Genomic DNA, 13,213 nt, shown 5'->3' with positions numbered 1-13,213 from the left:
AATTTGGATGAGGGGACCAAATGTAATATATCGAAGTTTGCTGAGGATACAAAGCTAGTTGGTAATGTAAGTGTGAGAAGGATGAAAAGAGGTTTCAAAGGGATATATACAGGCTCAGTGAGTGGGCACGAACATGGTAAATGGAATATAATGTGAAGAAATGTTAAGTTAGACATTGATAGTAAAAATAGAAAGGCAGAGTATTTTTTAAAATGGTGAGAAATTGGGAAATGTTGGTGTTCAGAGAGACCTGGGTGTTCTTGTACAGAAATCTCTAAAAGTTAATATGAAGTCCAGCAAGCAATTAAGAAAGCAAATGCTATAATGGCCTTTGTACAAAAAGATTTGAGTACTTACGTCTTACTGCAATTATACAGGGCCCTGGTGAGACCACACCAGGAGTATTGTGTACTGTTTTGGTCTCCTTACCTAAGGAAAAATAAACTTGCTGCAGAGGGAGTGCAATGAAGGTTCATCAGACTGATTCCTGGGATGGGGGGATTGTCCTGAGAAAATGACTAGACATGGCCTATATTCCCCAGCATTTAGAAGGAGAGGTGAGAGGTGACACGCACATCCCATAAACAAATTTTTAAAGAGAGATCGGAGGTGTTTCAATTTGGTCAAGGACACCAGCCAAATTATTAGAAACACTTCCTGTCGTTCAGGACCTGTGTCCAGGGACAAGGTGATGGGTTACCTGATCATCTTTGGGTTAAATGTTGTGCTTATCGAGCTGAGCACCTCGTGCCAGCATCAAACATTCTCCAGTCGGGCACAGCACAGGTTAGATACAGAGTGAACCCATCGGTCGCTCCCCGACACAGATACTGAGGGACAGGGAGTGTCAGGGACACTGACATTTCTCACTCTAAGGTATAAATTGATCCTGTACCTCTCCCCATTAAAGCTGGGCTCCACACGTGTCGACTCCTGCTCCTGTTTCCCTTCCTGCAACAGCACTGAGCTCAACCCAGCCCATAATGAGCAGGGCTCAGGGAGTTTGGTTGCTAGGCACTGCAGTGATATCATAAAGCAGGGCCATTCAGCCCAGCTGGTCTTCTCCTTGTCCCTTTAAAGGTGGAGAGCTGGGGCATCCTGTCTCAACAAACATCCCCCTGTTCATACTGAGAATCCCCGGGGAAGGCCCAAGGTCCAGAGTGTCGAACACAACCAAAGGGGAAAGAGGAGGAGAGCTGGGACATCCTGTCTCAACACACATCCCCCTGTTCATTCTGAGAATCCCCGGGGATGGCCCAAGTCCCACAGTGTGGAACAGAACCAAGGGGGAAAGAGGAGGAGAGAAGTGGAGGTAAATCAAGGAGTGGGGACTGAGGGCCATCAAGCTTCAGTTTTAGAGCTTGTAGGCTTCAGGAGGGGAAGAGTGAGTAAGAAACATAGAAAATAGGTGCAGGATTAGGCCATTCGGCCCTTCGAGCATGCAGCACCATTCAATAAGATCATGGCTGATCATTCACCTCAGTACCCCTTTCCTGCTTTCTCTCCATACGCCTTGATCCCTTTAGCCATAAGGGCCATATCTAACCCACTCTTGAATATATCTAACGAACTGGCATGAACAACTCTCTGCAGTAGAGAATTCCACAGGTTAACAAGTCTCTGAGTGAAGAAGTTTCTCCTCAACTCGGTCCTAAATGGCTTACCACTTATCGTTAGACTGTGACCCCTGGTTCTGGACTTCCCCAACATTGGGAACATTCTTCCCGCATCTAACTTGTCCAGTCCCGTCAACATTTTATATGTTTCTATGAGATCCTCTCTCATTCTTCTAAACTGCAGTGAATACAGGCCCAGTCGAACCAGTCTCTCAACATAGGTCAGTCCTGCCATCCCGAGAATCAATCTGTTGAACCTTCACTGCACTCCCCCAATAGCAAGAACGTCCTTCCTCAGATTAGGGGACCAAAACTGAACACAATATTCCAGGTGAGGCCTCAGCAAAAGTCTATACAACTGCAGTAAGACCTCCCTGCTCCTACACTCAAATCCCCTAGCTATGAAGGCTAACATGCCATTTGCCTTCTTCACCACCTGCTGGACCTTCATGCTAACTTTCAATGACTGATGTACCATGACACCCTTGTCTCATTGCACCTCCCCTTTTCTAAATCTGTCGCCATTCAGATAATATTCTGTCTTCATGTTTTATCCACCAAAGTGGATAACCTCACATTTATCCACATTATACTGCATCTGCCATGCATTTGCCCACTCACCTAACCTGTCCAAGTCACCCTGCAGCCTTTTAGCATCCTCCTCACAGCTCACACCACCATCCAGCTTAGTGTCATCTGCAAACTTGGAGATATTACACTCAATTCCTTCATCTAAATCATTGATGCATATTGTAAATAGCTGGAGTCCCAGCACTGAGCCCTGCGGCTCCCCACTAGTCACTGCTTGCCATTCTGAAAAGGACTAGTTTATCCAAATTCTCTGCTTTCTGTATGCCAACCAGTTCTCTATCCACGTCAATACATTACCCCCAATACCCTGTGCTTTAATTTTGCACACCAATCTCTTGTGTGGGATCTTGTCAAAAACCTTTTGAAAGTCCAAATACACCACATCCACTGGTTCTCCCTTGTCCACTCTACTAGTTACTTCCTCAAAAAATTTTTAGAAGACTTGTCATAAATCTATGCTGATTTGGACCGATCGAAATGTGCTGCTATTTCATCTTTAACAATTGATTCCAACATTTTCCCCACTACGGATGTCAGGCTAACCAGTCTATAATTCCCCATTTTCACTCTCTCGACTTTTTAAAAAAGTAGTGTTACATTAGCTACCCTCCAGTCCATAGGAACTGATCCAGAGTTGATAGACTATTGGAAAATGATCACCAATGCATTCAGTATTTCGAGGGCCACTTCCTCAAGTACAGTGGGATTCAGACTGTAGTTTCAGGATCCAGGGAGGGAAAAAGGAACAGATGGGGAGACTGGTGTGGATTCCAGCACAGTGATGATGTCGGGGGAGGGAGATTGTGTCGCGCCATGTATTAGGGGTGTAGGAGGGATAAGAGAGGAAAGGTCAGAGGAGGAAATACTGCAGCAGTGTCCATCAATAGTGAGAGAGAGAAGGTGGGGGTCAGAGTGGGCCCTGGACAGGTCGGGAAACTGTTTGTTTGCTGTAACCAGCTTTGCTTCTATCACAAATAGCCTCCTGTAGCCCAGTGACACAAACAGCCCATTAAATGCCACCAATATCCTTTGGTCTGGTGAGGTCTCCCTTTGAAAAACATCAGCTGTTGTTAAAGCTTCTCATTCTGACTCGCTCAAAGTGAGACAGTATCCACTGTCCCTTTTATTCCATGGGCTTCATCTTTGCTGGTATTGGTAACACGCCCGGGATCACTAAACACAAAACCCAGTCTGTAAATCACTTTCAGCTACTGGACTTAGTATGTGCCCCACAGCATCTCTCTCACCTTCAATGTGTAAATAGAACATCACGCCTGCAAAGCTGGTTTAAGTTTATATCCAGGCAGCAAATCTATTTAAGAAAAGCCTGAAGGCCGATGAGACACTGCTCAGGTGCTAGTGTGCTGTTGGTTTGTCCGGTATTTGCCTGTAATGCAAAGTAACTGAACATTTCTCCCAGTGCAATGAAATGTGTCTTTTAATAAGCCTCATATCCTTGCTCATGTCTGCTGCAATTGTGTAGAAAGAGGATGTGTGAAGTGATGGTGTTTGTATGGAGATGTGAAACGAGGAAACGGTATCTGTGTGTGGCAGTGACACAGCCTTGTGGTCAGAGGCAGAACCATGCACCGATAGCCTTGAGCTTATGGTTTGAGCAGGGTCAGTTCATGAATGCTCAAGCTAAGAGGTGCCAGGGATCGGGAGTAGTGGCAGTAAATAAAATCTAAATGTAAATTCCGATGCAGTTTTTCTTCATTTATTCCTATTTTAATAGCTTTTGCTAAATGTGGCCTATGCCAAGTGCCAGGATATTGGATCAGGCCCACCATAGAAAATGAGTTTGACACCTTGAGGTAGACAATGTCAACCGGATTCCCCCATTCACCAACCGAACAATTTCTTTACAAACTAAAGCTAGTTTGTAAGGCGTGACCATGTTTCCCGGAATCCATGCTCAGTATCTGTAATGGGCCCTTCCCTTTCCCCATGATCGAAAACAGCATTTTGCAGGATCCCTTCAAGCACCTTCCCAGTGATCGAGGTCACGTTGATGGGCCTTCAGTTCCCAACTTGTGGCCAATTTGCAAAATTTGAACTATGTGTGCTACCTTCCAATCTCGGGGAACAACCCATGACTCTACTGAGCTGATGGAGATCTGGGCAAGGGGCTGACAGAGCAGCCGTCCCATCTCTTTAAACACCCTTGGGTGGATATCATCCATACCTTACAATGTCAAGGTGAACCTGCATGGCGACTTCGCTGTCAATGAAGAGTGATTAGAAAGACCAAAGTGCCATTTGCTCCTCTCAGTGAGACCCTGAAGGACTGTGTCCAGGCTGAATTTCTCCCCCCCATACGATCCTCCGCCCAGATTGTCCTCACTGAGCTCCAGCCAGGTGATGCTAAACTCTCGGGTGGGAAAGAAAGAAATCCACACCAATGTGTTGAAAGCAACAAGAATTTATTTGTCTTTCTCCCAAATATTAAACTCCAGTCCAGTTACAGGAGTTATTGACATCAGCGAAAACAAACCCCAACTGTCAGAATGAACATGGTTCAGACCACATGTGATTAACAGCAGCAATAACAGCAGAATCCCACCCCTGCAGTCACTTGTGAACTCTCTGGTGTTTCAGCAGGGTGGATGACTGAGTGAATCCCCTCCCACACTCAGAGCAGGTGAACGGCCTCTCCCCGGTGTGAACTCGCTGGTGTGTCAGCAGGTGGGATGACTGAGTGAATCCCTTCCCACACTCTGAGCAGGTGAACGGCCTCTCCCGAGTGTGTACTCGCTGGTGTCTCAGCAGGTGGGATGACTGAGTGAATCCCTTCCCACACTCAGAGCAGGTGAACGGCCTCTCCCCAGTGTGAACTGGCTGGTGTGCCAGCAGGTGGGATGATGTAGTGAATCCCTTCCCACACTCTGAGCAGGTGAACGGCCTCTCCCCAGCGTGAATTCGCTGGTGCCTCAGCAGGTGGGAGGACCGAGGGAATCCCTTCCCACAATCGGAGCAGGTGAACGGCCTCTCCCCGGTGTGAACTCGCTGGTGTGCCAGCAGGTGGGAGGACCGAGCGAATCCCTTCCCACAATCGGAGCAGGTGAACGACCTCTCCCCAGTGTGAACTCGCTGGTGTATCAGCAGGTTGGATGACTGAGTGAATCCTTCCCCACACTCGGAGCAGGTGAATGGCCTCTCCCCAGTGTGAACTCGCTGGTGCCTCAGCAGGTCGGCTGACCGAGTGAATCCCTTCCTACAATCGGAGCAGCTCAACGGTCTCGCCCCAGTGTGAACTCGCTGGTGTATCAGCAGGTTGGAAAATTGAGTGAATCCCTTCCCACAATCGGAGCAGCTGAATGGCCTCTCCCCAGTGTGAACTCGCTGGTGTGTTTCCAGCTGGGATGGGTAGTTGAAACATTTCCCACAGTCCCCACATTTACACAGTTTCTCCTCAGTGTGACTGCACTTGTGTTTCTCCAGGTTGGATGATCGGCTGAAGCCTTGTCCACACACAGAGCACGTGTACTGTTTCTCCCCGCTGTGAACAGTGCTTTTTGCTTCCATGATCAAAGTCCGATGATATTCCGTTCCCGATGAATCGAGTGACTCCGTCAGATCTTAATGTGATGTTTGGTTTGGGCCTCTGGTTGACAAATCCTCCCCTTTTAATACCCTGTAAAGTGAATTTCAAACAGGAAAAAGGGTGGGTGAGAGAGAACCCACAAAAACACAAAGGCAGGTTGTGAAATTGAGCTGAATGAACCTGGCTATTTGTGCGGCCATCAGCAGAAGAAAAGTGACCATGAAAGCTGACGGATTGTCGTAATAACCCAACTGGTCACTAATGTCCTGCAGGGAAGTGAACCCACCAACCGGTCTGGGCCGACACAAGACTCTGGCCTCTATGGGAGGAGGGAGAGGTGGGCGGGGTGAAGGGGAGAGAATTCAAACATCTGCAACTCGACCAGAACTTTGACAGAACCTCCCAAACCCGCAACCTCTCCCGCTTAGATGGACCAGGGCAGCAGGTGCATGGAAATCCATCACATCCAAGTTCCCCTCAAAATCTCACACCATCCTGACTTGAGCAAATATCACCGTTCCTACATCGTCACTGGGTGAAAATCCTGGAACTCCTCACCTAACAGCATTGTGGGAGGGCCTTCACCACACGGACTGCAGCGGTTCGAGAAGGCCCACCATCACCTTGTCAAGGGGCAAATGGAAATTGGAAATATATTCTGGCCCTACGAGCGACACCCACATCCTAAGAATGGATTAAAACAAATCTGTATATTGAAAGCCTCTGCAGAAATACTTGTTCCTAAAACAATACGCTTCTACATTGTGCGGGCAGTGTCTGTTTCACAACCTAATCTCCCCTAGAATCCACCGCCGTTGACAGTCTCTCATCGGAAATTGTTGTTCCGACTGGGCCCAGAGGTTCTGGGGGTTAAACCCAGCAGCTTCTCCCCCTCTTCACTCCAGGTCAAACTGATGCAACAAACAGACGCACACAGGAGGCGACTTCCGTATCCAGCACCCACCCTGATAGAGCGGCTCTGGATTGGTCGCTCTGTGTTTCCAGTATCGATGCACTGAAGATCAGCATATGAGGGAGAAGGGAATAGAGGCTTATGCTGACAGAGTTAGAACCATAGAATCAGAGAACGGTTACAGCATGGAACAAGACCATTCGGCCCGTCGAGCCCGTGTCAGCTCTCTGCAAGAGCACCTCAGCTCCTCCCACTCCCCCGCCCTGCAAATGTTTTTCTTTCAGATACTTATCCAACTCCCTTTTGAAAGCTGTGATTGAGTCTGCCTCCACCACCCTTTCAGGCCGTGCAATCCGGATATTAACCACTCACTGCGCAAAAAGGTTCCTTCTTGTACCGCCTCTGGTTCTTTTGCCAATCACCTTAAATCTGTGTCCTCTGGTTCTCGACCCTTCTGCCAATGGGAACAGTATCTCTCGACCACTCATGATTTTGAACACCTCTATCAAATCTCCTCTCAATCTTCCCTGCTCTAAGGAGAACACAAGAAATAAGAGCGGGAATAGGCCATTTGGCCCCTCGAGTCTGCTCCAGCATTCAATAAAATCATGGCTGATCTGATCATGGACTCAACTCCACTTCCCCCTCGCTCCCATAAACCTTTACTCCCATATCGCTCAAAAAATCTGTCTATCTCCGCCTTAAATATATTCAATGATCCAGCCTCCACAGCTTTCTGGGGCAGAGAATTCCACAGAATTAGAACCCTCTGAGAGAAGAAATTGCCCCTCATCTCAGTTTTAAATGGGCAACCCCTTATTCTGAAACTATGCCCCCTAGTTCTAGATTCTCCTATGAGTGGAAATATCCTCTCTGCATCCACCTTGTCAAGCCCTCCAGTATGTTTTAAGTTTCAATAAGATCACCTCTCATTCTTCTGAACTTCAATGAGTATAGGTCCAAACTACTCAACCTTTCTTCATAAGTCAATGCCCTCATTTCAGGAATCAACCTAGTAAATCTTCTCTGAACTGCCTCCAATGAAAGTATATCCTTCCTTAAATACAGAGACCAAAACTGTACGCAGTACTCCAGGTGTGGCCTCACCAATACCCTGTACAGTTGTAGCAGGACTTCTCTGCTTTTATACCCTATCCCCCTTGCAACCCCAGCTGCTCCTGTTTTGTACAGGTTCATCATAATATCCATGCGTTTGTACTCTATACTTCTATTTGTAAACAGAGATACTGTCAAGTGTAGTATAAACAGGGACAGGGTCTAGTGTAATATAAACAGAGGCAGGGTCGAATGTAATATAAACCGAGACTGGGTCATGTGTAATTATAAACAGTGACATGGTCTAGGGTAATATTTAGAATGACTCCTGGTGCCATGAACTAGTGAGTACAGAAATAGGAGGACAGAGCAGATGAATGCCTGGCTGGAGAGATGGTGCAGGAGGGAGGGCTTTAGATTCCTGATGCATTTGGACCGCTTCTGGAGGGAGGTGGGACCTGTACAAGCCGGACGGGTTGCACCTCAACAGAGCCGAGACCAATATCCTCGCGGCGGGGGGAAGGATTGAGGGGGGGGGGGCGGGGGGTTGTCAATGCTGTTGGGGAGGGTTTAAACTAGCTTGGCAGGGGATGGGAACCTGAGAATAGATTCAGTGGGAGGGAAGTAAAGCTGGAATTAGAAAGCAAAATTATAGAAAGTGAGTTGGAAGGACAGAGGAAGAAAGCAGGAAGAACAGGAAAAAACACAAATTTAAAAGCTCTTTGTTTAAATGCACATAACATTTGTAACAAAATAGATGAATTGACGGCACAAATGGATCCAAATGGGTATGATCTGATAGCAATTACAGAGACGTGGTTGCAAGGTGACCAGGACTGGGAACTAAATATTCAGGGATATTTGACAATTCGGAAGGACAGACAGAAAGGAAAAGGAGGTGGGGTAGCTCTGTTAATAAAGAATGAGATCAGTGCTTTAGTGAGAAACGATATTTGCTCAGAGGATCAAGATATTGAATCAGTTTGGGTGGAGATGAGGAATAATAAAGGGAAAGTCACTGGTGGGCAGAGTCTGTAGGCCCCTAACAGTAGCTGCACTGTTGGACGGAGTATAAATCAAGAAATAATGGAGGCTTGTAATAAAGGAACGGCAATAATTATGGGTGATTTTAAACTTCATATTGATTGGACAATGCAAATTGGCCAGGGTAGCCTTGAGGAGGAGTCCATAGAGTGTATCTGGGATAGTTTCCTTGAACAGTATGTTGTGGAACCAACCAGGGAGCAGGCTATCTTAGATCTAGTTCTGTGTAATGAGGCAGGATTAATAAATGATCTGGTACTAAAAGATCCTCTCAGAATGAGTGACCATAATATAGTTGAATTTCAAATTCAACCATATTATGGTTGGTGAGAAAGTTGGTTCTCAAACCAGGGTCCCAAGCTGAAGTAAAGGAGACTATAATGGTATGAGGGCAGAGTTGGCTAAAGTGGACTGGGGAAATAGATTAAAGAATGGGATGGTTGATGAGCAGTGCCAGACATTTAAGGAGATATTTCATAACCTGCAACAAAAATATATCCCAATGAGAAGGAAAGACTGTAAGAGACAGGATAACCATCCGTGGCTAACTAAGGAAATAAGGGAGGTATCAAATTGAAAACAAAAGCATACAGTGTGGCCAAGTCTAGTGGGAGGCCAGAGCTTTATGACATTTATAAAAGCCAGCAGAGAACGGCTAAAAAAATGATTGAGAGGGAAGATAGATTATGAAAGAAAACTAGCACAAAATATAAAAACAGATAGTAAGAGTCCTTCATGGTAGAAGACACTAAAAACATCCCAGCAGTGGATAAGCGAGGGGCCATAGATAGGGAGGAATGCAATACAATCACTATCACTAATGACGTAGTACTCGGTAAAATAATAGGACTAAAGGCAGACAAGTCCCCTGGACCTGATGGCTTGCATCCTAGGGTCTTAAGAGAAGTGGCTGCAGAGATAGTGGATGCACTGGTTGTAATCTACCAAAATTCCCTGGATTCTAGGGCGGTCCCAACAGATTGGAAAGCCGCAAATGTAACGTGCCTATTTGAAAAAGGAGGCAGACAAAAAGCAGAACAATTGAGACCAGTTAGTCTAACATCTGTCATTGGGAAAATGCTGGAGTCCATTATTAAGGAAGCAGTAGCAGGACATTTGGAAAAGCATGATTCAATCAAGCAGATTCAACATGGTTTTATGAAAGGGAAATCATGTTTGACAAATTCGCTGGAGTACTTTGAGGATGTAACGAGCAGGGTGGATAAGGGGGAAGCAGTGGGTGTGGTGTATTTGGATTTCCAGAAGGCATTCGATAAGGTGCCACATAAGAGGTTACTGCACAAGATAAAAACTCACAGGGTTGGAGGTAATGTATTAACGTGGATAGAGGATTGGCAAACCAACAGAAAACAGAGGGTCGGGATAAATGGTCATTTTCCAGTTGGCAAACATGACTAGTGGGATGCCGCAGGGATCGGTGCTGGGTCTTCAAATAATTACAATCCATATTAATGACTTGGATGAAGGGACCGAGTTTGCTGTTGTTACAAAAATTGTGCGGAGGACACAAAAAATATGCAAAGGGATATAGACAGGTTAAGTGAGAGGGCAAACATTTGGTAGATGGAGTATAATGTGGGAAAATGTGAAGTTATCCACTTTGGCAGAAATAATAGAAAACCAAATTATAATTTAAATGAAGAAAAATTGCAAAGAGCTGCATTACAGAGAGTGCATGAAACACAAAAAGTTAGGATGCAGGTACGGCAAGTAATCAGGAAGGCAAATGGAATGTTGACCTGTATTGCAAGGGGGATAGAGTATAAAAGCAGAGAAGTCCTGCTGCAACTGTAAAGAGTATTGGTGAGGCCACACCTGGAGTACTGCGTACAGTTTTGGTCTCCGTATTGAAGGAAGGATATACTTGCATTGAAGGCTGTTCAGAGAAGGTTCACTAGGTTGATTCCGGAGATGGGGGGTTGACTTCTGAGGATAGGTTGAGTAGGTTGGGCCTATACACATTGGAGTTTCAAAGAATGAGAGGTGATCTTATTGAAACTTAATGATAATGAGGGGGCTCGCCAAGGGGATGCAGAGAGGATATTCCCACGCATAGGGGAAACTAAAACTAGGGGGACATAGTCTCAGATTAAGGAGCCGCCCATTTAAAAGGGAGAAGAGGAGATATTCCTCTCTGAGGGTGGCAAATCCCTGAAATTCTCTGCCCCAAAGAGCTGTGCAAGCTGAGTCATTGAATAATTTAAGGTGGAGATAGACACATTTTTGAACGATAAGGGAATAAAGGGTTATGGGGAGTGGGCAGGGAAGTGGAGCCGAGTCCATGATCAGATCAGCCATGATCTTATTGAATGGGAAGCAGGCTCGAGGGGCCAAATGGCCTACTCCTGCTCCTATTTCTTATGTTATAGACTGTTTTCCCTCCACTCCCAATTTTCACCACCAATTCTGGCTGCGTTCAGTTCGACACTCACTGGCTCCCCTCCATCTCCTTCCCTGAAGGTGCTGGCTCCGGCTGGGTTCAGTTCTACACTCACTGGTTCTCCTCACTTCCTTCAAGATGCTGACTGTGGCTGGGAACAGTTCCACACTCACTGGTTCCACTCTCCTCCCCTGAAGACTCTGGTTCTATCTGGGTTCAGTTCCGCACTCACTTGTTCCCCTCCCTCTCATTACCAGAGGGTGTTGGCTGGCTGGGTTCAGTTCCACACTCACTGGTTCCCCTCGCTCACCTCCCCTGAAGGTGCTGACTCTGGCTGGGTCCAGTTCTGCACTCACTGGTTCCCCTCGCTCACCTCCCCTGAAGGTACTGACTCTGGCTGGGTTCAGTTCTACACTCACTGGTTCTCCTCCCCTGAAGGTACTGACTCTGGCTGGGTTCAGTTCTACACTCACTGGTTCCCCTCCCCTTCAGGTGCTGACTCTGGTTGATTGCAGTTCCAGACATTGACATCATTCACTTTGTTCCGACACCTAGATATCAGCGCATGCGCTATGCTACTCACTAAACCAAGATGGCGGTGCGATGAACCTGCCTTCCTGTACCAAGATGGCCGCCGTTAGTCTGGGCCTGTGACCGGGAGAACGACCCAAAGCTGCAACCGCCGATATTCCGGTTATTATTCCGGGCTTGCGGCGGGCACCGGATGTTTATGAAGCCTCCCCGGCTCCCCGCTGGTCCATTATTCCGCTCCGTCCCGCTGAAAGGGAGACTTCGACGGAGCCTGTCCAAACCATGTCTTCTCCGCCATTACACGCACCACGCATGCTCCAAACACATCCAAGATCGGCGCCTGCGCACTGAGCTCCTGTAGTCTGGATGCGACACATTCTTCCGTGCGGGGCATGCTGGGTACATAAGACCATGAGAAATTGGAGCAGGAGTGGGCCACCCGGACCCCTGAGCCTGCTCCCCATTCAATAAGATCATGGCTGGTCTGATCATAGACTCAGCTCCACTTCTCTGCCCGCTCCCCAGAACCCTATACTCCATTATCGCCCAAAAATCTGGCTATCTCCGCCTTAAATATATTCAATGACACAGCCTCCACTGTTCTCTGGGGCAGAGAATTCCAAAGATTTACAACCCTCTGAGAGAAGACATTTCTCCTTATCTCAGTTTTGAATGGGCTGAGGAGAAAGGCTGCATTTGTAAATAGAACAGGATTCACTGTGATTGCATTGGGCACTGAAACATGTTCACTCTGGCAGCTCTACTTTGTTTCTGATGATCTTAATAACCCCTATATCTGAGCTGGAGATTAATATTGTGTATAAATGTTGAATAAATTATCTTTGTTTCAAACACAGTCTGTCGATTATTTGATTCCTCCATGATCAGAGGAGACTAATTGATGTTCTGTTACTGACTGTTCCATTTTAGTGCTTTTTCTTAATCTAACTTATGTCATTTCTCACCTAGTTCACCTTCTATCAAACCCCAAACTTGTTCCATTTGAGTACGAGTTGTAGTTGTAGTAGACTTAACTGCAGTGTGTCAGTTTAAACTCAACTGAAATCCTTTGAACCACCCCTTTATTGAACCATCTTGCATAAGGTTCGAAATCCCTTACTTTCTGTAACCCGTTTTTGTAACCAATTGAATTTTACAAACTCATCCACACATTTTGCACATGATAGCATGTCAAATATTCTGATATTTGTAATTGTCATTGCCACAAACTCCGTTCCCTAGCCACAGACTCCGTCCCTCTCCCCAACTTCTGTCTGAGCCTGAACCAGACTTTTTGCAACCTTGGTGTCATACTTCACCCTGAAATAAGTTTTTAACCAGATATCCACGGCATAATTAAGACTGCCTATTTCCATCTCTGTAACATCATCCGTCTCCGCTCTTGCCTCAGCTCATCCACTGCTGAAGCCCTTATCCATGCTTTTGTTACTTCTGGACTTGACTATTCCAATGCACTCCTCCCACATTCGACTGTACATAAACTAGAGTTAATCAAA

General features: G+C 46.4%; 1 pseudogene; it reads right to left on the bottom strand.

The window, feature by feature from the left end:
• LOC139235486 (zinc finger protein 229-like) overlaps positions 1-11,980 on the bottom strand; it is a 44,880-nt pseudogene extending 32,900 nt beyond the window's left edge.
• Between the last annotated feature and the right edge of the window lie 1,233 nt (positions 11,981-13,213).

This window comes from Pristiophorus japonicus, chromosome 23, assembly GCF_044704955.1.
Source record: "Pristiophorus japonicus isolate sPriJap1 chromosome 23, sPriJap1.hap1, whole genome shotgun sequence".
NCBI lineage: Eukaryota > Metazoa > Chordata > Chondrichthyes > Pristiophoridae > Pristiophorus > Pristiophorus japonicus.
The sequence above is the reverse complement of the archived record's forward strand: the minus strand, read 5'-3'. Positions and strand labels throughout refer to the sequence as shown.